Genomic DNA, 23,832 nt, shown 5'->3' with positions numbered 1-23,832 from the left:
TCTGGTCCTGGCGGAGGAGGGAGCCCGCTGTTTCCTAGGAGATGCCCCCACACCGCCCCTCCTGGCAGAGGTGGGTGCTCTGGTGGTCCCGCTGAGACACGAGGGGACTACACCGGGGAGGGGACAGGAGGGAGCTGCCGGGGTTAGTGACCAGGTCCAATGCCCTTGGGGGCATCTGGAGGGTGACCCGTTCCTCCCTCCCCACCTCCTTGCCCACCACGTCGGAGGCTGCCTGGGGTGAAGGGTGAGACGTGAAAACCGAGCGCTCCTGGCAGACCCGCCTCTCCAGGCCTCAGTCTCCTCGTGTGTAAAACGGGGATCCTATTAGCACCCGCCTCAGGAGGGTGTTGTGGGTGCTGAACAAGACAGAGGAGGGGAAGCGCTTAGCATGCTGCCTGGCAAGGGAGGAATCGCTCCAAAACAGGGTTTTTATTTTTATTTATTTCTGTAAATTCGATGATGATACCATCCAGAGGTGCTTCCGTGCAGCGGACTGCTTGGACGCTGTTGGCCTGCTGTCCACTCGGCCCCCAGCTCCGCTCCGGTCCAGCTTGTGAGTCCCGCTGCAGGTCACGCACAGACCCCGCCCCTAGCAGAGTGGAGCGCTCCCTCCTCCGATGCCGCCGACAGTTTCGGGCCTGAGTCCGTCATAGCAAGCGGGTTCTTCTCCTGCCCGTACCCCAGTCGCCGGTGAGCTGGGTCCGGCCGGGGCTGTCTCGTGGGCCCTGACACCCCAGGGTTGGGCTGCCTGTCGTCTGGATTGAAGGAACAAGTGGACGTGTCCTGGCAAAGGGGACAGTGGACTGGGGGGGACGGAGCTACTGGGGGGGAACCGCAGAGAGCACGTGGTCAAGATTTAGAGCAATGGATGAGGCCAGCGGCAGCTTTCATTCATTCATTCATTCATTCATTCATTCATTCATTCATTTTAAGGAGACACTGAAGAGAATAAATAATAGGATAAAAGATGGAGAATGAGTCTAACTACCCATCCTGAAACGAACGCAAGGATGGGAAGGTGGGCGAGAAAGACGGACGCGTGAGGAGGGCGCCGGGGAGGCAGGATGGACCGCAAGGGCAGCGGAGGGCGCGCTGATGCGGACGCGTGAGGAGGGCGCCGGGGAGGCAGGACTGACTGCGAGGGCAGCGGAGGGCGCAGCCGGGAGGCGGGACTGACCGCAAGGGCAGCAGAGGGCGCGCTGATGCGGACACGTGAGGAGGGCGCCGGGGAGGCAGGACTGACCGCGAGGGCAGCGGAGGGCGCAGCCGGGAGGCGGGACTGACCGCGAGGGCAGTGGAGGGCGTCGCTGATGCCCTCTGTGTGCGTTGCTTCTGACCGCCCGTGGTGGTCCGCAGCCTGGGACGCACAGAGGTGGACGGCCTTCAGTCAGGACGGAGCGGGGACTGATGCATGCACAGGACACGCTGAACTCACCAGGCATGTGGGAGGCCTGGGGAGGTGCCCTGGTCCCTCGGAGAGGCTTCCCAGAGAGGGTGCCGCCTCTTCAGACCCTTGACAGATGCACGGGAGTGAGACCGGCCAGGAGCTGAGCAGTGGACCACCAGGAAGCCTCCCTGTCCCTGGAACTCTGCACACCTCTGTGCGCCCACTCCCTGGCCAGTTCCATGTCACTTCTGGGGTCAGACCTCGTCCACAGTGCATGCGGCTGATGGGATTTCCTGTGCGTGGGCTACGGGCCTCCGTTTTTAGCCCATAGTCACTCCGCTGGGTCTCTAGTTTGTTTCGCGAGCCCATGCTCTGGACCCAGGCAGTCGGCTTTGGGAGCAGGGGCGGACAGGGACCTGCGGCAGCGTTTTCTGTGGCCACCAGTCCCTGTGGCACCTGGCGGGCTGGAACCAGCGTTCTCATTGAGGGGGAAGGGCAGATGGGATGCCAGTCACTGGGGTGAACGATCTGAAAGCTGGAAGAACTGGCTCTTGGTGCCGTGGCTGCAGAGGTGACCAGGTTGGCCTGCGTCCTGAGTGGAAGAAGGCTGGGCAGGTCTGCCTGGGTGTGCTGGGAGAGGAACGTCCCTAGAATCAGCTGCTGAGAGCAGGCAGAGTAGGGTGTGCGCTGGGATTCAGAGGTGCACAGGCCCGAACACGTCCGGGGCAGGTCTGGCCTGGATGGGGGTTCCGATACAGGACCCCGCATTGGTGCTTGTACCGAGTGGCTCTCCCATGTCCTAGGGCCCAGGATGCCACTCCCACGGGGAGCCTGTCTGCCCGCATCCATGCCTAGAAATCAGCTCACCTGGGCTACACACCAACGGGAGAGCAGCTGTACTGTTCCCATGCGTGACCCGGGCTGTGTGAGATTCCTGCCAGGGACCAGAGGCGCCAGGGACCTAGGTTCCACCCCAGTGCCACTTCCCACTCCCTCATGACCTTGGGCAAGTCCTTCACTGCTTCCCAAACTCTTCTCAGCTGAGAAAGCACCACCCCCACTCTGCCACCTGCTTACCTGGCTGACACCTGACTGTCTCCCGTTCCTCTGCCATCCAGAATCCTCCTTGGACATGCACACAGGGTGGGCTTCTTCCCTTTGACCCCCCACCTTGCTCTTTCGACCCCTCTTTTGGCCCAGCCTCCCCTGGAAGCATCTCTTGGCTCCTGTCTCGTACTCCCGAGCTGACCCCCTCTGGTCAGAGGGTGTCTGATGGCTCCTGCCTGCTGTGGATAGGAGCCAGCCCTGGCCGTTAGCCATAGGTACGTGTGTAAAGGCTGTTTCCTGTATTCAGTGGCCATCACATAGAGAAAAAAAAAAGCAGAAAACACCGCCCCCTCAGAACTCTACACTTGAGAAAGAAATATTTTTTAAATACACCTCTGGTACTGGCTCTGCTTCTTGTGGTTTCATATTGAGGTTTTTGGCTTGTTGCATTTGACCTGGAGTTTATTTTTAGTCGCGAAGGCAGTTCAATTAATGTTTGAACACGAGAGCAAATACAGAGGAGAGATTCGGAAGGCTAGGGGAAAATGCGCCTAATTTTGTTGCTTCTGATATAATCTGTCACAGCAGCGGCCACCGAGCTTCCTCCGCGGTGCCTGCTGTGGGCTTATGCAGAGACAGGGAGTGGTGGCCAGCCACCCCGAAAATGAAACCTTTCTGGGTGTCTTACTCTGTCCTGCTTGTCCAGCAGCTGGCCGCACAGTGAGCGAGCTCGGTGGTTGTTACGGGGGGGAGCTGTTACAGTGATTGTCGGGGTGAAGGCTGGGCTGGAACCTCCAGCTCCTGTGACCTCCCCAGTGGGTTTCATCCTGTCCTTGGAGGCAGTTCCCGGCTTCTCCCTGGATCGGAAATACCTCGAGGGCAGCCTCTGGGTCTTGTTCTCCTTCTTTGCCCCAGCTTTCTGCATCGTGACTGGCGCACAGGACGTGCTTGGGGAAGGCTTTCTTGGACTGACTGACTTGTAGGAGCCTGGGTTTGGGCTCGCAAGGCAGACACGATTCAGAAAGAGCGTCTGGGGCTCCTCAGTGTGCTCTGGGAACAAAGTCAGCACTGGCGTCTGCTGGGGAACCTCACCGTTTATAAGTCCTTTCTCCTTTTCCTTCCTTTTGTTCTCTGCTTACTGAGCACCTGCCGTGTGCCTCTCTGCACGGTGTCTGTAACGAAGCAGAGAAAAGCCGCCCTTCCTGCTCTGACGGGAATCCTGAGACAAATCGGCTTGCCTGCGTGTGCCTCCTGGAATGCCCTGCGTATGTCGTCAGCATGCGCTGAAACCCCCATTCCCAATGTGACGGTGTCAGGAGGTGACTAGGTCCAAGTCGTGAGGGTGGAGCCCCATGAGGGGGTTATGCTCTTACAAAGAAGAGATGCCGGAGAGCAGCTCTCTTTCTGACCTCCACAGTGCGGGGACACAGGAGGAGCGATGTCAGCCTGCTCCCCGCACACCAGGAACTGCGTCTGCCGGCACCTTGACCTTGGACTTCTGGACTCTGGCATAGTGAGACGCTAGTGGCTGCTGTCGAAGCCGCCCAGTCTGTGGTATCTTGTCATGGCAGCCTGAGCTAAGACATCATACTTCACGGGTGCATGGATTGGGGACTCTGAGCGAGATGGCATTGGTGACACCTCCCTGCTCGCTGGTGATGGTGGGTCTCAAGTCCCCACAGGCATCTTCGGGATCCAGCCACCCACCCCTGCACCCCAGCCCACCCCACCCTCATCACAGGCATATCTGGACGGACTCTCTCTCCTTGCTTCTCCGCTGCGCCCTCTGTCTCTCCCTATCTCCCTCTCCCAGCTGTTTTTTTCCTGCAGATGAGGCTCTTTCTGTCTGCAGTGCCTCCTGCGGGAATAGACTGATGACATCGGGCTGTGCCCCCCCTCCTGCCCCGGGCGGGGGTCTGTCTCACCTGTCACTTCCCCAGCACCTGCAGGCTGACTGGCATGATGTCACAGTGTTCTCCCTCCCTCTCTGCCCGCTGCCACTTTCCCGCTGGGCGCCAGGTGCTGCGCCCGCTGTGGGGAGAGAGCAGAGCAGACGCGCGCCACCCTGGCGGAGAGCGGAGGTGGGGGGGGGAGCAGTGTATCCCCACAGCTGTGTCTGCACAGTGTTACAGGCTGAATGTGCCCCGCCCCCAATCCCACCCCAGATTCAGAAGCTGAAGCCCTAACCCCCAGGGCGGCTGTTCGAATTAAGGGGGTCATTAAGGTTAATGAGGTCATAAGGGTGGGGTCCTCATCTGATAGTGCTAATGTCCTTACGAGAAGAAGCTCCACAGAGCTCGCTCTGGTCTCTCTGTCACGTGAGGACACAGCGAGAAGGTGGCTGTCCTCTCATCAGGAACTGATTTGGTGGTACTGTGCTCTAGCCTCCGGAACTGTGGGAAAATGAGGTCCGCCGTGTAAGCCGTGCAGCCTCTGGTATTGCCCCCCCGTGGCCCGAGCGCACGGACGTGGGGGCCGCCTGTCTCAGGCCACGGGCTGCAGGGCAGGGCGATGCTCGGCCCCAGCACTGCCCTCTGGGTGCCGAGTCCCAGCTGGTACCTTGGACCCATTACAGCCCCATCTCTGAACCGAGGAGCCTGAGTGAATAACCGTCGGAGCTCCTGTGGGCCTGTGTTGTCTGGATCCTGACTTCCGGCCTTTCCCTTCGCTGGGCCCGACTGATGGTTGTCCGTCCTCCCCGCTCAGACAAGATTCGGTGTTCCCTGAACACGCGTGTGGTCACCGCATCAGACTCCTGGGAAGGAGACAGCTCAGCACTCCGCATCGCCCTGTGGGCCCACCGGGCTGCCTCCTGTTCAGATGCACGGCCCGTGTCGCGGGAGACCGTTCACCCCGTGTGTGCGTCTCACCCCCTCTGTGCGTCCTGTCGGTCGGTCCGCCCACTGGCCTCCTGCGGCGGCTGAGCGTGGGAACTTCAGCGGCACCCGTTAGCGTCACAGATGAGGCGGGTCCTGACAGGGGCGTTGGTGGGGCTGGGGTACTAGTGCAGTGAGGAGCACACGACTGCTCTTACTGCCGGCAGTGAGCGTGGAGACCGTGACAGCTCACGCATGTCTTTACTCACGGTGCTCCCAGCGCGTTCTGCTTCGTGCACACTATCTCGGGTCCCCTTACCCCCCCCAGCCGCTCCCCCCCCCAGCCACCCCTGGCTAGTCACTTTCCCCACTCCCTCCGCTTCCACTGAGGGCGAGGCAGATGCACAGGGAAGGAGCAGGCTCAGGGAAGCTATCACTTAAATTTTCTTTTTTTCCTTATTTCTATTAGTATTAATAGAATACTTAGTATTCTATGATACTTTTCCTTAACCACACACACATTTTTTAAAGGTCCACCATCTGATTTCTCACCGGCATGAAGCCGCCGTAGCTCTGCTCTGCGACAGCAGGAAACAGCCCTTATGAGCCTTGGAGGCCAGATGTGGCACCGTGGTGGGACAGGTCAGTTTCCTAGTTTTATGGTTTCATCTTTGGAGGGGACAAAAAAGTCCTCAGGATGCCCTGCCTACCACCAGTGTTTTCTTCATAAAGGCACCATCTGCCAGCAGCTCAGGGAGAGTGACCGAGCGGGAGAGAAAACGGCTTGGAGCAGACGAACGTGGACGCTAGCCGATGGGTCACTGCTCAGAGCGTCTCAGAGCCACAGCGGGGCGTGCGGAGCGTCTCAGCGCAACAGCGGGGCGTGCGGAGCGTCTCGGAGCCACAGCGGGGCGTGCGGAGCGTCTCGGAGCCACAGCGGGGCGTGCGGAGCGTCTCGGAGCCACAGCGGGCAGTGCGGAGCGTCTCAGCGCAACAGCGGGGCGTGCGGAGCGTCTCAGCGCAACAGTGGGGAGTGCGGAGCATCTCGGAGCCACAGCGGGGCACGCGGAGCGTCTCAGAGCCACCGCTGCCCAGAAGGGGCCCCACTCCCTGTGTGCGGAGGATCTGGACCCCGAGCTGGGAGGGCGCCTGCGGGGACAGAGCGGCAGCAGGGACGACCGTCAAAGGCCTCAGGAGACACATGGCAGGCTGGAGTTACCTGGGTCAGGGAGCAGTTGCTTCAGTTTAGCAAGTGACCCTCTCATTAGAAAAAGCTGCTAAATCTTAGCCTCGAGTTTTTGTTGTTTTGTTTGTTTTTAAAGAGAAGAACTTGAAATCATGTAGAAGCACGTGGCACCTAGCATGTGTCTCACACACAGATAACGTAACTGTGAACCCTCGAGGATGCGCACCTACGGCCCTCCGCCAGGGAGGGCTGGGCTGACCATTCGCTAGCCCTTCGCTCCCTTGCTTGAACCTGGTCCCCCCGGCTGTGATTGAGAGCAGGTGACTGGGTGGCGCCCGCGGTCCCTCCCAGCTCGCACGTGTCACATTGATGCCAGTTCCTTTTCCAGGCTGCTAACACGTGAGTTTATTAGACAGTGTAAGATAGGCACTTCGAGGAACAGAAATCGGAGGAAGTATTCCAAATGTCATCATTATTTACCTGTACCCCCCCACACACCTCTACTCCACTATGTACATCCTTCACACACTTTTTAAACAAACTTTACTTTCATTTTTAATTTTTTGTTCATTTTTTTTAGAGAGAGAGAGAGAGAGAGAGAGATGAAGGGAGAGAGATGAAGGGAGAGAGATGAGAAGCATCAACTTGTAGTTGTGTCACTTTAGTTGTTTAGTGATTGCTTTCTCCTGTGTGCCTTGACTGGGGGGGCTCCAGCTGAGCCAGTGACCCCTTGCTCAAGCCAGCGACCTTGGGCTTTCTCCTGTGTGCCTTGACTGGGGGGCTCCAGCTGAGCCAGTGACCCCTTGCTCAAGCCAGCGACCTTGGGCTTTAAGCCAGCGACTGTGAGATCATGTCTATGAAACCACGCTCAAGCCGGTGACCCTACGCTCAAGCCAGATGGGCCCGCGCTCAAGCTGGCGACCTTGGGGTTTTGAACCTGGGATCTCAGTGTCCCAGGTCAGTGCTCTATCCACTGTGCCACCACCATTCAGGCAACACAAACTTTGCTTTTAGAATTATTTTAGATTTTACTGATAAATTGTGAACATAGGTTAGAATGGTCCCACATACCCTACATCGAGCTTTCTTTACTATTGACATCTTAAAGCAGTGTAGCACGTTAGTTATAACTCATGACCAATATTGAAGCATTCTTATTAGCCACAGTTGATACTTTTTTGATTTCCTTGGTTTGTATCTGAGGCCTGTTTGGTTCTAGGGTCCCCCCCCCAGACCCTACATGACCATTACTTGCTCTGTGTCCTCAGGTTCCTTTTGGCTGGGACAGTTTCTCAGACTTTCCTTGTTTTTGATGATTTTGGAGGTCCTGAGGAGTACTGGTCTATATTGTGGAGAATGCCCTGTTAGGTTTTGTCTGATGTTTTCCTCGTCACACGGGATGAGGGATTCAGGGAGCAAGAGCTCAGAGGCAGAGCACTGTCCATCACGTGCGGTAATGTGACGTCACGGCTGCTTAGTGTCAACGTGACTAATCGCTGTTACGTGAACCTTGATTACCTGGCTGTGGTGTTGCTTGTCGGGTTTCTCCGCTGGGAAGATACTGTCCCTCTCCTGTCCCCCTCCCTTACGCTTGTGACGATGTCACCGTATACAAATCACTCCTGGGGTGGGGGGTTATCCTCTTGATTAGAGAATCTATACACACTATTTGGAATTCTTATCCATGTGAGCTTTCTCTCTTCTCCCCCATTTATTAATCTATATCAATATAGACTCATGAATATTTATTATATACTTTGGATTATAATCCAATATGACTTGATTTTATGGCTCAATTTTTTCCCCCAGCTTTGGCCATTGAGAACAATTTCAGTTGGCTCCTATGCCCTTTCGATATACCCCTGTCATGGTAGGATTTTTTTTTCTTTTTCTTAGCATTTTCTTATTTTCTGGCTCTATAACATGCTCTAGGGTCACCTTGTATGTTGTCTGCCCCAGACTTAGAATTGGTCCATTTCTCCAGCGAGCTCTGGTGTTTTTTTATTGGAGAATGGTTTTAGAAACCAAGATGTTGGTGCTAGAAGTGTTCATTGCTACTGGGGTGTCATTGCTAGGCCCTCTCAGCCGACAGAACAATAAAATGTGTGTATACTAACCCGTGTACATATTTCCATAGATATTCTTTTATAGCTTTATCAAACTAACCATGAGTCCATGTTGATGTCCTAACTCTACTCTGTGACCACACATTTTTTTTGTGTGTGTATTTTTCCGAAGTGAGAAGTGGGGGGGGGGGCAGACAGACAGACTCCCGCATGCGACCTGCCGGGATCCACTGGCATGCCCACCAGGGGGTGATCCTTGGCCCCTCTGGGGCGTTGCTCTGCTGCAATTGGAGCCATTCTAGCACCTGAGGTGGAGGCCATGGAGCCATCCTCAGCACCCGGGCCAACTTTGTTCCAGTGGAGCCTTGGCTGTGGGAGGGGAAGAGAGAGGTAGAGAGGAAGGAGAGGGGGAAGGGTGGAGAAGCAGGTGGGCGCTTCTCCTGTGTGCCCTGGCCAGGAATCGAATCCGGGACTTCCACATGCTGGGCCGATGCTCTGCTATTGAGCCAACCGACCAGGGCTATGACCATACATTTTTGAACAGACTTGTGGTTTTGCCCACATTGGTTGGCAAGAGGAGTTAATCAATGGTGAAGTCCAAAAGACAACACGGGCTGAGAGCAGGGGGCTGAGGACAATGGACATCCCCCCATGGGCAGTGTGGTCTCAGGAGCAGCAGTCAGCATGAACTGGACACAGTTGAACACTCAGAGACACGTGCTGCCCAGAAATGCTTGCAGATGGGACACTCATGCTCACAGGCCTGTGTGCCCTTCCTGGTCGCGGCCTTCCTGTCCTCTCGTGGGAAGCCTTCCCTATTGGCCCTCCCCTCCCATGTCTCCCCCTACGATCCCCTCCCTCACCTACGTTCCTGGTGCCCTCTGGGCTTACTCCTTCCAAAATGCACCCACCTTTTAAAATATTTTCTCCTGGCTGACTCTCCCACGTCGACATCACCTGGGCAGCACCTCCCATGGCCCCCAATCCAGGGAAGTGGTCATCCATTGGATTCCAGAGCTGGAATAATGCAGTGGGCCAGACACATGCTCTCTGAGACCCGGTGTGCACTGAGTGGAGGAAGGAGCCACACACAGCGCAGAGCCCTCACCCGGCTTCCCTTTCGGCCAGGGGCTCACCCTCAGGTGTCTATGGGAGCCACGCGGCGGTATAAATTAGTGCTGCCGGCCCGGCGGGCAGACCGCAGGTTTGGTGGGGAGCTGGCAGGCGTGCAGGGCTGAGGAGGAGCCAGGTATCCTGGCAAGTTACAGACTTCATGACTGCTCCTATGCCTGCCCAGCAGAAAGGGGGCAGTGCCAGTCTGTGGCCACTGACTGTGGTCCTGCAGGACCGCTGGCCCAGGGTGGCCGGATGGGATTGTTCTCAGTCTAAGGGAAGCTGGGAGCTGGGGGACGGGGAGAGCCTTGTCCCTTCTGATTTGCCTCCTGTTCCCAACATTGTCACTGTAGCAACACGTCTTCCCCCGCCAGCAGCCCTTGGCCCCCAAGCAGCAGTGGCTTCCAGTTTGCAGGGTTTTATTATTTTTATTTTGTCCCGCACTCTGGGAACCAGCCTCATTGGCTGCTCTCAGAGGACACCCCTGCCGGGGCTCTGCGGCATCCTGCAGGCTTCTCAGTGCTGACACCCTCCCTGCACACCCCAGCCCTAAAGGGGGGCGCTCCCCCTGCACAGCCCACTGCTTCCCGGATACCCTGGGTCCCCTCTCCCCTTTTCAGTAACTGGCCCGTTCTCTACCCGGAGTCTGCCCGTTCAGACAAGCAGCGTGCTTTCCCTCCGGCGGCGAAGCCTGGGTGCTACGCCAGGTGTATTTCTGTAGTTCCTAGACTTGTCTCCTCTGCCCACTGGAGTGCGAAGCAGGTTTTCCCGGCCTGCCATCGCTCCGCCGCCCACTGGCAGTCCCTGCCTGGAAGCCCGGCAGCTTACACTTCCTGCCTGCCCACAAGCACGAGTACCCCTGGGGGCTGCCCGGCAGCCCCTCTCTCCACGACCTGCTGCTCATGGAGGTGAAGCTTTGGGCTTTCCACGGGTGAACGCTGGTCCCCAGGGTGAGCTGGGCTCCTCTGCTTCAGCAGGGGTGTGTGCCCATGGGGGCTGGAAACAGCCTCGTCAAGTAGACCGGGCCATGCCGACAGGGGGAAGTGAGGCTGGCGGGGGGAATGCGTGGGCTGGGTGCTTCTTGGGGAGTTTCCTCTGAGCCGGCTGCCCGGGGCACACTCCCTGCCACGCTCCATACCCCGCAGCTGCTCACTGCAGTGTGTCCACGAGACAAAAGCAAGGCCGCTGCCGTGACTTCTCCCTGTGCTCCGGACCACTCAGCCCTTCCTGACCCAGCACGGTCACGCCGAGGCTGACACTTGATGTTTCTCAGGGTACGACGCCACAAATCCTGATACTCCTTGGGAGCTCTCAACGGTAGCGGTCAATGCGATGATCCACTGGAACAAAAACAGGTCTTCGTCCGTGCGTCCCAAGTTCCCTTCATCGCTTGAGGCTCTTTCCTTCGGAGCGTTCCACCATGGGCCGGGCAGATGCATGGGGGTTCGTATTCGTTTGCAAGGCTGCTGTGAGAAGTACCCCACAGTACGTGGCTAAAAATAGCAGAACTGTGTTCTCTGACAGCCTAGCATCAAGGTGTCATCCGGGCCCCATGCCCTCTGAAAAATTCTAGGGTAGACTCCTTCTGTCCTCCCTCCTAGTTCCTGGTGGTGGCTGGCGTCTGGGCCTGCCTTAGGTTGTACTTGGGTCACTCCGACCTCCGCTCCCATCCGCACGTGACCTTCCTCCCTGTGTGTGTGACTTTCCCTGTTCTTATGAGGATGAGCACGCTCTCATTCGGTATGACTTTGTCTTCCCTTGATGACTTCTGCAAAGACCCTGTTTCCAAATAAGGTCACGTTCACAGATATGGGGGTTCTCGTTACCACATGTCTTTTTTCAGGGGTGGGGGTGGGGAGAGAGGCACACAGTTTAAGCCACAACAGGGTGTAAGAAGGTGTTACAACTTCTGTTTCTGTTCACTTTGCTTCTTTTTGATCAAGTGTCTGAGATTTTGTAGGTTTTGGAATAATGCAGGCCCTCATGTGTACTACATGCATGTTCACTCCCTGACACACTTTGATAGCTGCCTTGTGAGTATAAAAGAGCAATATCAAGGCATTGCAAGGCCATGGGGAGTCTTTTTTTTTTTTTTAAACTCTTTTTGTAAGTGTGAAATTATTTTGAAGAGAAAAGAAATGGTAACCACAAACAATGTGATAAATTTCTACATCTATTAGTAAGGCCAAAGTGTCCATAATCAGTTAATTGAAGATTAGTAGTCCATTTTGTGTTGCATCGGCCCCCTTTTGGAAAACATTTAGGCAGAACTGTAGAGCCGTAAGCGTACGTCTCGACACATGGGAGAGATTCTGAGAAGGGCATGTGCTTCCTGTTAACAGACATTTCTGGGAAATGTGGTTGGAAGGTGTGAAAAAGTGGGAGCTTTCACTCTGATTTTTTTTTAACCGAGGGCATGCTTCCGTGTTCTAGTGGGAAAGTAATCAGCGTTTGGTTTGTGTGTGTGGCTGTGCTCTGCCATTGCGTGTTCAGTGTTGACGCCTTCCTCCGACTCCGTTTCTGTCGTGTTTTCCTGCCTCGGCAACGCCGCGAAAGCGTTCCTACCCAGTGGGAACCCGCCCCGTGTTTCCTCCGCTCTCCGCGTCCCCAAAGCTGATCTTTAAAGTCTGTCCGTGGTGGACACAGAGGTGGCCTGCAGTCTCTGTGGGTTGACAGTGACCCCGGCTGACTCATCTTCCCTTTATCTGAGGAAGCTGGCGATGGTTCACCGTTAAAAGGCTTTATTCTAAACTAAGTGTGTATGTAGCCTTTTGATGAGTGCAAATGAGAAATTTGCCAAGTGACAGTCACCATATTTGCTCCTCTGAGGAGAGCAATCACTTGTTAAGTGGTGCTTGAGAGTACTAAACCCAATTAACTAGTGATTCATCATTGGTTCCTCCCAGGAATTTTTTTTTTTTTTTTCCCTGATCAAGTGAGAGGCAGGGAAGCAGAGAGACAGACTCCAGCATGCGCCCTGACCGGGATCTGCCCAGCAACTCCCGTCTGGGGCTGCTGCTCCATTGCTCAGCAACTGAGCTATTTTAGTGCCTGAGGTGGAGGCCATGGAGCCATCCTCAGTACCTGAGGCCAACTTATTCATTCGAGCCATGGCTGCGGGAAGGGAAGAGAGAGAGAGAGAAGGGGGAAGGGGAGTGGGAGGGGTAGAGAAGCAGATGGTCACTTCTCCTGAGTACCCTGACCAGGATTCAAACCTAGGACTTCTACATGACGGGCCGATGCTCTACCGCTGAGCCCACCGGCCAGGGCCCCTCCCGGGAATATTTAGTGATCACTAGGCTTTTGTAGTTAGTGTAAAATTTCATTCAGGCAGATTTATTTTTAGGTGTAGGTTGGTTTTCCCGTTTCAGAGCAGATCCTCCCTTGATCCGAGAAGGGAGAAGCAGGAGCACACGGGACATGTCGTGAGGGAGGCTCCTGTGGGGCGGGAGTTGACCAGCGTGGACTGTGGACTGCCCCATCCCTCCCGCTGCCAGGTCCTGGCACGATGTCTCCGTGGATGGCACCCTCAGTGGTGGCTCTGATGGCGGTGATGATAGTAAAATAGGATATAGAAGTGCCTGTGTGAGTCCTTTGAGTCCCTGCAGTACTGGGCAACGTGCCGAACACCCTTCATGCATCGTGTCTCCCTTCCTTCCAATCGTCCGGTGAGGTTTGGGGGCTCACTCACTGTGGGATGGGGGCCTGAGACCCACAGCCAAGGTTGTCTAGGAACCGGGAGCTAACTGGTCCAAGCTCTCTTCTTTTGTTTTTGTTTTTAGTTCAGGGTACACTTAGAGAGTTAAGCTGTTGCACTGGTTTCTGCAGGCTGGTGATCGCTGTCAGGCTATTTCTTCCTCCTCATTATCGCCCCGTATTCCCAGATGTTATAAATGCATGGTTGAGCTACTCTTCGTACACACCAGCCTTTTATCAAGTGCCACAATCAAGCTGATAATGAAGTCCCTACCAGTAAGGTGCAGAGCTCAAAAGCGTGTACAGTATTAGGTGTCTGCTATCTTTATTAGCAGAAACGTTCTTCAGCAAGCGCTCATTAATTATCTCTGATGAGGAAGGCCGAGTTTGGAAGTGTCTTGGTTTTCACTCCTCATTTTATGAGATAATGTCACTGAGCATCTAGGCAGGGCCAGGCACTGTGCTCGGGTGAGGTGCGCAGCGCCGTTTGGGGTGACGCACCCCACCTGGAAGGGTCTCACTCCCATAGCAGAAAGCAGTTCCATTTCGCCCAGGGCTGCTGGCACACCTGTTCTGCTCACAGCGACATCTGCAGCTCACCGTGTGGAGCCCAGTCTAGGGAAGATGCTCAGTCCATAGTGAATGGATGAGAAATTCCTGATTTCAGCTCAGGGGTCACCACCTCCATAATCAAAGCTAATCAAAGGGCAAGGCTATGTTACCGTCTCACTGTGACTCTATCTGTGAACTTCCTGTCCCTGGCTTATGGTCCCTTTGTTCTTATGGCACAGGTACGAGTGACCTGCTCTAGACGATAAAGTGTCTTATGAGCCGGTAATTCACCTGGGATTCCTCAGCACATATAATTAATGCTTTTTCGTAGGCGTTGGGGTACTCAATCAGTGTCTGAATAAGATTTGCTTCTGCTTAGCGAGACTTACCAGGGAAAGTGCTGTGGACTGAATTGTGTATCCTGGTCCCCAAATTCATATGCAGATACTCTAACCCCTAATTTGGGAAGTAATTAGATTTAGATGAGGTCATGAGGGTGGGGCCCTCATAATGGGATCAGCACCCTGTAAAAAAGAGATAGGAGACAGCTTGCTTCCTCTCTCCCCCCACCTACCCCCAATGTGAGGACACAGCAAGAAGGTGGCCGGTCGTGCGCGACCCAAAGAGAGAGGCCTTTGACGAAACCAGACCTGCCGACTCCTCCATCTTGGAATCCAGTTTCCAGAACTGGAAGGGGAAAAACAATGTCTGTTATTTAAGCCACAAAGGTGTTAGTTGTCGTGGTATTTATGACAGTGAAAAATCAGAAATCGCTTCAATATCACAGAATACGGGGGTATTTGAAGGAACTGCACGTGCAGAGAATTCATTATTTAGCCATTTGACATCACAGGGGTGGTTAGAAAGGGCTACCTTACGGGAAGAGGGACAGGAGGAACATTGTTAACGTGGCATGATGATACGATACAGACAGAGGTGCTACGAGAGTTCAGGTCATTTAAGTGGCCCACGGATCAGCCGTCCTGTCACGACCAGCCCCTCCACGCCAGGCCCCAGGCTGGGGGTCAGCAGAGGCTCTCCCAGGGAGATGGGCAGCTGTCTGCCTTGCCTCTGTTTCCACTGTTAGATTACTGGAGGCCCTCGGCCCTGTGTCTCTGAGCTGACCCTGGGAGAAACAGGAGGGGGTTGGATACTGAAGTGGTCCAGGCGGCAAACTCTTTTCCAGGTAGAAAGACGGATGGCGAAAGCAGGCTGACGCAGGGAGCCTCTGCTTGGGGGAGCCTCTGCTTGGGGGAGCCTCTGCTGGTCTGTGGCCAGGTCTCCCTCCTCTCAGATCGGTATCATGTGGGCTGTGATGAGCATGCTGTCCAGGGTGTTCCGAAGGAGAAAGCCTCACATCGCCTGGGCGGGAGACTGGTGTTGCTGTCTCCAGTTCACGGGTCCCGTCCTCCACCACCATCCCGTAAAATTCTCTGGATCTCACAGTGCCAGGGCAAAGGGCTGGCCGGGGATCAGAGCTGGCGGGCCCTGGAGGAGCGCTCTGGGTTTCTTGACGATTCTTGTATGATTCATAATGATTGTAACAGATGAGGCATGAGGTCTGCATCTCCTTCTACAGTGTGTGGAAATCTTTTCCCAAAGGAGGCGTGCCCAGCCTCCCGGGAGGACCTCAGGGGGACCTCAGGAGGACCTCAGCCGTCTGGCTGGCTGGCTGGCTGGCCTGGGCTGCCCGGTGCCCAGCAGTGTGGTCAGTGAGGAGCAGCCACTATCGTCGGCCGGAGGTTCCCGTCTGCCTGGGACGTCCACGCCCGCTGGAGGCCTGCACGGTGCTCAGGCTGTCGTCACCGTCACCTCGAGGGCCGAGAGCCAGGGGAACGGGGATCGTAGCAGTCTGGCCTATGTCTTATGGTCAGTATCTTTTTATATCTGGAAAATAATTAAAAGAATAAAAATCACTGTGATTGCACCAATCTTAAAAATGAATAACAGAAGGACGGGGCTGACCGATACCTCTGGAACCCGTCCCGCCTCTTCCTGAGATATAGTTCCTGCTACCTGGAAATTCATGCAAACCCTCAACCTCTCCGGAAGGGAAAAAAGGCCCTGAATTGTACGTTTGTTGATGTCTGTGGTGAAATCCCGCCACGTCACGCCCAATGTCAGGCTGCCAAAGGTTTAAAAACCAGTATGCAAAATCAACAAGTGGCTTTCAGAAACAGGTGCACGCTCAGAAGCGATGGCTTTTCTTTCTCTCTGGGGAGACTGCAACGTGCTGCCTGGATTGGTCGGCGTGTCATTCTCACATCCGGTGTTGCAGACCTCTTCCCAGACCGGGACGTGCAGATGCACTTAGCTCCTTTTCTCACACGGTGGGGCTTCCATGAAGGTGCACCATGTTGCTTCTGGAAGGTTCTTAGAAGGGTAGAATCACCGTGTCAGGAGAGGGGGGTGGGTGACACCGCTTGTCGCGGGCAGGTGGCTGGCTCCTGCAACACTGTCCCCATCTCACACCTGGCATATTTTGTCCGACTTTATTCTAGTTCCTGGCCTCTTCTAAGCACGTTATTCTAATGATCTGCAGGCTAACCAGCTTCCCTTCACTCCTGCTCACCTTCAGACTCTGTTCGGTGATCTCATGCTTCTCTCGGGAACCCTTTCCTGCTGTCTGCCCCTTCCCTCTGCTCCCTCTGCGGGGCTAGCCAAGCACCTCTTCTCCTAGTCCTCAGAACGTGGGACTGCTGCCCATGCTGGTGTTCCCCGCACCTTGTTACTTACTGTGTGATGTCTCCCAGCTCCCGTGGACAGGCAAAGAAGCGCCAGTGGGCAGAATGGGTCCCCCAAATGTCCACACCTGAATCTCTGGGGTCACTTTATGTGGCAAAGGGACTTTGCAGATATAACTAAGGTCCGTGCAGAGAGCTCTCTCTTGGGGTTGGAGAGAGTCCAGGTATGAGGAGTTGGGGGTACAGGTGCTGGCTCTGAAATTAGGGGCCCATGTGCAAGGCTGGAGGGAAGACTCTAGTTGCTAAGGATGGCAACTAGAGTTTCCAGCATACAGCCAGGAAAGGATTGGGCTTTGATCCTACAATGCAGGGAACTTAATTTGCCCAAGGGTGTGAATGAATGACCTTGTGGGTCCTCCCCCCACAGCCCCCCGGTTAGAGCCCAGCCAGCTGGGCCCCCTCTTGCTTCTGACCTGCAGAACTGTGAGATAACCAGTGTGTGGGCGCTGCTCTGAACTCCTGTTTGCGGTGATTTGTTACGGCAGCTGTGAGACAGGAATAGAACCCCAGTGGTTGGGGACCTAGGTTCTGGGCTCCTCTCATCTGACCTCAGAATACAGGAGACCCCCTCATTCACAGGGGACAAGTTCCAAGACCCCCCCCCCCCCCGGGATGCCTGACATGCGGATAGTACCGATCCCCATAGACTAGTTTTTTTCCTCTGCATACATATTTATGATAACATTTATTTACTAAATTAGACACAGGAGGAGATTAACATAGTAACCAATAATAAAGTGGAATAATGGTAACAATCCACTGTAATAAAAGTTACGGGAATGTGGTCTCTTTCTTTCAAATTATCTTATTGTGTTGTCCTCGCTCTTGTGATAACGTGCCTTACGTTGAGAACTTTTCGCTTACAGGAAGCGCTTTACTGCGTCTCATTGATGTATCCGACATGCCAGGGTCACGACTTGTGTGCTCTGGGACCATTGTGAAGTAAAATAAGGGTCACTTGAGCAAGCACTGTGATGCCACGACAGTTGATCTGATAACCGAGTGATTAGCTAACGGGCAGGTAGGTTACACAGTGTGGAGACGCCGGACCAAGGGGTGATTCACGTCCCGGGCAGGATGGAGAGGGACAGCAAGAGATTTCATCACCCTGCTCAGAATGGCACACAATTTCAAACTTATGAATTGTTTATTCCTGGGGTCTTCCATTTTGTATTTTTGGACCACAGTTGGCTGGGGGTAACTGAAACCGCGGAAAGTGAAACCGCGGGTAAGGAAGGAGCAGCTGTGTGTGTGCTGCTCCCGGGGAGACCCTCAGGTCTCTAGGGTCTTTCTTTGGCCACATCCCAGCCCAGCTTCTCCTGGTCTCCTGAGCGAAGTGGTTTCATCGTCTCCCAGTTTCTCTCTCCTGTTGTCTGTAGTCATCACTGGATTTTACCTCCGCAACACGGGGTTCAGCTCCCAACATTGGATCTCCTGGACATTGTGGTCACTTTCTCCGGGGTTTCCCCGCCTCCAGGTCTTCCCACTTCCCACCATCCTCCTCCCCGCGCCCCGACGCACCTTCCTGACGCTCACTCCGCCTGTGCCCCTCGCTCCTCAGGAACGGGCGTCCCGGGCTTCCCCTGTGCCCCGGCCGAATCCGAATCCGGGGCGGACCCTACACCGAGAGCGCAAATCCCTCAGACTGCGCAGGCGCATAGCTCTGCAGCGGGCTTCCCAGCACTCCTTCTGGGCGTTTTCCCTTTGTTCTCTCCGTGCGCACCCCAGCCCCGTGTGTCACAACTCCGCCATTTCTGTAAGTCCCCGCTCACGGGCCCCCTCTTCCCTGCAGCCCTCATGGAGCCCCCAGAGGTGCTGCCATTTACATGTGTGAGGCACCAGTTCCTGTCGGACTGGAAATGCTTTATGGGGCCTCCCCTCCTCACTCCCCTTCCTCCCCCAGTGCCTTGTGCGTAATGACACCTGTCACCTGTGCTCACAACCTTGACATGGGATGTCGGAATGAAGGGGAGAAGCACTGGAACTTTGGGGGACCTTTTATCATGTTAGCCACAGGCTTTCAGTTGCTTATGAAAACACCTCTTAGCTGAGCGCTTGTGGCTTCATCTGGCACTAGGTGGAAACGGGCGCCTCTGAGATCTTGAGACATCTCAGAAGTGTGTTTTTAGTCCATTCTTTCTGCGGCGGCATTTTTGTTTGTAGGAGCTGCGTGTATCGACTTCAGAGGTGGCCCAAACATTGGCAAATGAGTAATACTTTCCTATTTATGACATAGTAGTACATCTCTAGTTTTATAATAGCTAACATATATCGATCACCATGGATCAGATCACTTAATCCTTACAACAGTGCTCTGATGTCGAGACTATTCGTAGCTACAGCTTATGAATGGGGCACAGAGAGGTTAAGTGATTCACCCAAGGTCACACAGCTAGTTAGTAGGAGAGCCTGATTTCCCACCCAGGCCGTTTGGCTCTCGGGCCTTTGACACTGTGACCCCTATGCTGCGCCCTCTCCCTCACAGCTACCATTTTGTCCCACTCCACAGAGGGAGCACAGCCCACTGTCCCTGGGGCAGAGGTCACGAGCATTACGGCTGGAGTTCTCTGCTTCTTACTATTGTTAACACCTCATGTGTACTCAGGGATTTGGTTTCAAAAGCCTATCCCTCGCAGAGAGGTGAGGCTGGTGGGCGTGACAAGGATGATACCCGTTACAGATGCACCCCAGTGAGATGACCAGGTCCAAGGCCACAGTCTTCCTGAAGGTGCAGTGGGCTCGGGGCCCCAGGACTCCTCATCCCAGACCGGTGTTCCTCCCACCACAGCCTGGACCCCTGACCTGGCCCTGCTCTGCGCTGCTCTTCATGCTGCTGTGCCCGCAGCAGACAGAGGAGAGGGTGACAGTCAGGTTCACCAGGCGGAGGAGAATCAAGGCCACCTGAGCTGCTTGTGCAGGCCCCAGTCAGAAATGGTGATATTTCCCTTAGAATTTCAGTTTTGGTCTGTAGATTTTCCATTTGTGAGTGCTTATGCTCTGTTGGGGTAGGGAGGCCCATTTTCTTCATTTATTTTGCTTTTGTTTTATCTCCTATATTTTCCCACACTGGGGAAGGGTGGGGTAAGAAAGGAAAAATATCTCTTCATATTCCATCCTAGGGAAGTTTGCCAAAGTGTCTGTCCTGCTGGCTGCTGGCTAGAGGCCAGTCCCGGTCGTCGGAAGCCACGTCGGCAGCGAGTGCTGGACAGGGCCCGAGCTGGAGCCCGGCCCGGGGGCCTCCGTGGTGACCCTGGCACTGGCGGCTGCAGGCAGGCCAGCCCTGCCCTGGAATGTGCCTTGGAGAACACAGCATCTCCTTGGCCCCGGGACGGGACGCCCCCTCTGCTGGGAAGCGCACGGTTCCGGTTCCCAGTCGTGTCCCCGCCCTCCATTACTTTTCCTAACGGCGTGGGAAGTGCCTCTCCCTCCAGTGAGGACGGTCATCACAGTTTTCCGCCTGGGTGTTGACATTTTCTTCGAATCCCCAAGAGCCTTGACACAGGCACATGAGTCACATTTGAGAAGAGGCGAGAACTTGGGCTCTAGATTAGACAAGCCTGGAGTTCAGATGCAGGGCCGGGCCTCCGACTGGCCATGAGGCTGTGGTTGGTTTTTCGCTTGACCTTTTTTTTTTATTTATTTATTTATTTATTTATTTATTTATTTATTTTTAATTTATTCATTTTTAGAGAGGGAGAGAGAGACAGAGAGAGAGAAGGGGGGAGGAGCTGGAAGCATCAACCTCCACACGTGCCTTAACCAGGCAAGCCCAGGGCTTCGAACCAGCGACCTCAGCATTTCCAGGTCAATGCTTTATCCACTGCGCCACCACAGGTCAGGCCCTTTTTTTTTTTTTTTTTTTTTTTTTTTTTTTTTTTTTTTTTTTTTGGTTTGCAAAACGGGAGCACATAGCCCCAGCGGGGCCGCGTGAGGAGGGCATGGTGCTCACTCACCAGGGTGCGCCGCGGCAGACCCGGGGAAGCCACCTTCCTCAGGGTGCCCCCTCCCTTTGGATGGTGGCTTGGTAGAGAATGGTGGAAGCTGGCTTGAGACGGTGGGCAGGAAAAATGGGAGGTGACATGACTCACCCACCCCTCTCGGAAAGGCGTCTGTGACGGTGTTAACAATCTCAGCAGTTTTGCTCTCAGGTACTGGTGCCACCACCAGGCACGGTCACGTTGACTCTCTTTGTAAGGGTACTTCTGCAGGACTTTTCTGGTGGCAGGCAGCCCCTCCGGCCGGAGAACCGGGGCTCTTGAGACTGCCCGCTGATACATCTGGACATCACAGCTCACTAGCTCTGGAACTTGGGACGCTTCTCTGCGCCTGATTCTCCCCGTCTGAAAAATGGCAATGTGAACAAAATTACCGTGAGACTTAGATGTGATCATGTGCGCACAGGTTTAAACTCATTTTTGCTGCAGGACGGGGGTGGGGAGTGTGGGTGGGAGGGTGAGGGGGTGTGCCTGTCGGCTGCTGTCACTGCAGACCCTCCTCTGTGTGCGTGTGTGTGTGTGTGTGTGTGTGCTGTCTCGCCACTGGAATGTGCACAGCTTTGGGGCAGGTGTGCTCTCTGCAGGGCGTGGAGTGATTTGGGAGGAGAGGGGGTTCAGCGTGTGATCCGAGGAGACTTGTATTAGAATCACCTGGTGCATTTGTTAAAAAGATCGGCCCCTGGGACTCAGCCCAGAACCCCAGATCTGACGCTGGGAATCAGTGTAGACCCCGTTTGGCCTTTTCCTCTTTGTCTCGGCCCCTCAGGGACAGCAGGGCTGCAGACCCTGTGCGGAGGTAGTTTGCTGCTGCTGGTTTCCTGTCCCCAGTAAAGCAAGGACATTTGGGGGTGCGGATAGGGAGGAGGTAGACCAGTTAACTCAGAGCTTTCGCTCGACTTCCCTCTGGGATTTATGATGCATGGAACCCAGAGGATTGCATTCCTTTCTGGGGAACTGCTTAATGCGTGCACACTCTCCCAGGTGCGGCTGCCGGTTGCTACCCAACTCCTTGGTCTTGGGTCTCGTCCTGTGTGGGGTAACGCAGAGCGTGCGACAGCCAGACCCGTGTCAGTTCCCAGCCTGCGAGCCGTGGCTGAGGAGGGTATGTCCCTGCACCCACTGAGACCATCCCTACCCACGATGCACTGAAATACTCCCTGGCAGGGCCCAGGTCTGGCGTCAGGCTCCCGTTGTTGGTGTTCCAAGTCATCGCTGCCTCTCCTTTGTGCCCATGCCAGAGTGACGGTGGCACAGGCCTGAGCACAGTCCAGACAGCCTGGGTTCACATCCCATCTGGGGCACGTAGCGGCACTTAGCTTTTCGTTAAGTAGCGGAATGATGTGCATCCCACCTTTTCCCTCTCCGCAGTGGTGTGGTGCGTTGATGACATGCGTGGCCCCAGCTCTTCCCTGCTGCCTCTGCCTCCGATGCTGGACTAGGTTCTCTGATGCGCTGTTGTCCCCGGGCTGTGAACAGACCCCCGCACTGTTGGACCTCTGCCATCACCAAGGAAGGACACTTTGAGCTAGCTTTGTGGTTCCCAGAGAAGAATGACAGACAGGCAGAGCATAACCAAGGTGCTCTTATCCTCCCAGTCGAGGCCAGCGGACAACCACCCACTCCTCGGCCCCTGAGGAGCCCCGCCGTGGCCGTCAGAGCCGCTCTCTGCCCGTCCAGATGCACGGACACTTAGTGTTCATGCCCCTGAGGTCCTGTTCCAGGATCTCCGTGATCACTATTGGTGACACGAGTTCTGCAAGGACAGGGCTTGCCCAGCCCCGCACACATGACCTTGTATAGCAGCTCCCTGTCGAGGGATTGCGTGGCCTGACAAGGAGAAAGCGGGTCACCCCTCTGCGAATGCAGTCTGCGTCTTACCTTGCCTGCTTCCTCTCCTCGGGAACATCTCTGTTCGTCTGGGAGCACGGTGATTTCCTGTGCACTTGGTTTTCTTTCTTTCTTTTTTCTTTTTTGTATGTGACAGAGACAGAGGGTCAGAGAGAGGGACAGACAGACAGGAAGGGAGAGAGATGAGAAGCATTAATTCTTCGTTGTGGCACCTTAGTTCATTGATTGCTCACTCTTATGTGCCCTGACCGGGGGGGGGGGGGAGCTACAGCAGAGCGAGTGACCCTTTGCTTAAGCCAGCAACCTTGGGCTCAAGCTGATGAGCCTTGTTCAAACCAGATGAACCCACACTCAATCAGGCTGGCGACCTCGGGGTCTTGAACCTGGGTCCTCCATGTCCTAGTCCAACACTCTATCCACTGCACCACCGCTTGGTCAGGTCCCATGTACTTGGTTTTCTGTAGCAGCAGAAGTGATGTGTGTAGAGTGAGCGAGGCCATGGGTGAGAGAGAAGGAAAGGTGTGTGTGTGTGTGTGTGTGTGTGTGTGTGTGTCGGGCAGTGCAGTGGCCGAGGGCCGAGTTTTATGTCGGAACCGTAAGTTTCTGTGGATCCACTGGATACTTTGGGCCTTAACCACCAAGGCAAGCCTGTTCTATTCCTTGGTGGGGGGCGGGGGATGATGGGACCCAGACACCAGTTTAAGAACTGACCATGCCTGAGTTAAATAAACATCAGCCCCCCAAGCGGCACTTAGTGGCCATTCTCTTTTGATTGTCACTGCAAAGGAGAAATTGTCCTCTGCACCTTGAAGGTGACGAAACTCACCTCTGGGCCATCAAATGAATGACGGGGGAGGGAGGTTGCAGCTCAGAAAGCAGAAACAGTGTCTATCCCGTGCGGGGTGGGGGTGTGCAGCTCAGAAAGCAGAGACAGTGTCTTTCCCGTGCAGGGTGGGGGGGGGGTTGCAGCTCGGAGGCGGAAGCAGGGGCTTTCCGGAGCAGGGCCGCCTGCCAGCAAGGACACCTCCTCACGTTCTGCAGGTCCCTGAGCCGGCACCGGGCAGAGTTCCGCCAGGAGCAGGGATGTGGTGTGCCCAAGGTTGCACATGTGACCAGGTCACCTGACACAACCTCTACAGCCCTTGGCGTGTCCGGTTGAAGTCGCATGGTCAGTAAGCATCTCTGAGATAGATGCCTTGGTAAAGTTTTCTGGTTTCTACATCAGCCTAGAGCCCTGTGCAGCACCAGAGCCACAGGTGCGTGCAGTTTCCCATGCTGCCGAGGGGCTAGGGAGGGAAGCCCCTATTCGGGTACCCTGTCACCCTCCCTCCCCCTGCCAGCGTGGACAGTGCGAGCAGGGTCGGGCCAGGGAGGTGACCGGG

The 23,832-nt window shown here is 55.2% G+C and overlaps 1 long non-coding RNA gene across 11 annotated transcripts in view; it reads left to right on the top strand.

The window, feature by feature from the left end:
* LOC136329469 (uncharacterized) overlaps window positions 1–23,832 on the top strand; it is a 353,394-nt gene that overhangs the window by 151,134 nt on the left and 178,428 nt on the right. Inside the window, exons 4-6 of one of the 11 annotated variants that reach the window (XR_010730207.1) lie at window positions 5,782–5,892; window positions 5,983–6,193; window positions 6,330–6,827. The exons of 9 other annotated variants lie outside the window; for them this stretch is intronic. This is a non-coding gene — a long non-coding RNA (uncharacterized lncRNA). Of the gene's footprint in view, window positions 1–5,781; window positions 5,893–5,982; window positions 6,829–23,832 lie in introns of those variants that run through there. One more of the 11 variants, XR_010730203.1, reaches the window with a different exon arrangement.

Source organism: Saccopteryx bilineata, chromosome 3, assembly GCF_036850765.1.
Source record: "Saccopteryx bilineata isolate mSacBil1 chromosome 3, mSacBil1_pri_phased_curated, whole genome shotgun sequence".
In the NCBI taxonomy this organism is placed as follows: Eukaryota; Metazoa; Chordata; class Mammalia; order Chiroptera; family Emballonuridae; genus Saccopteryx; species Saccopteryx bilineata.
This window is presented reverse-complemented; position numbering and strand designations above follow the sequence as displayed.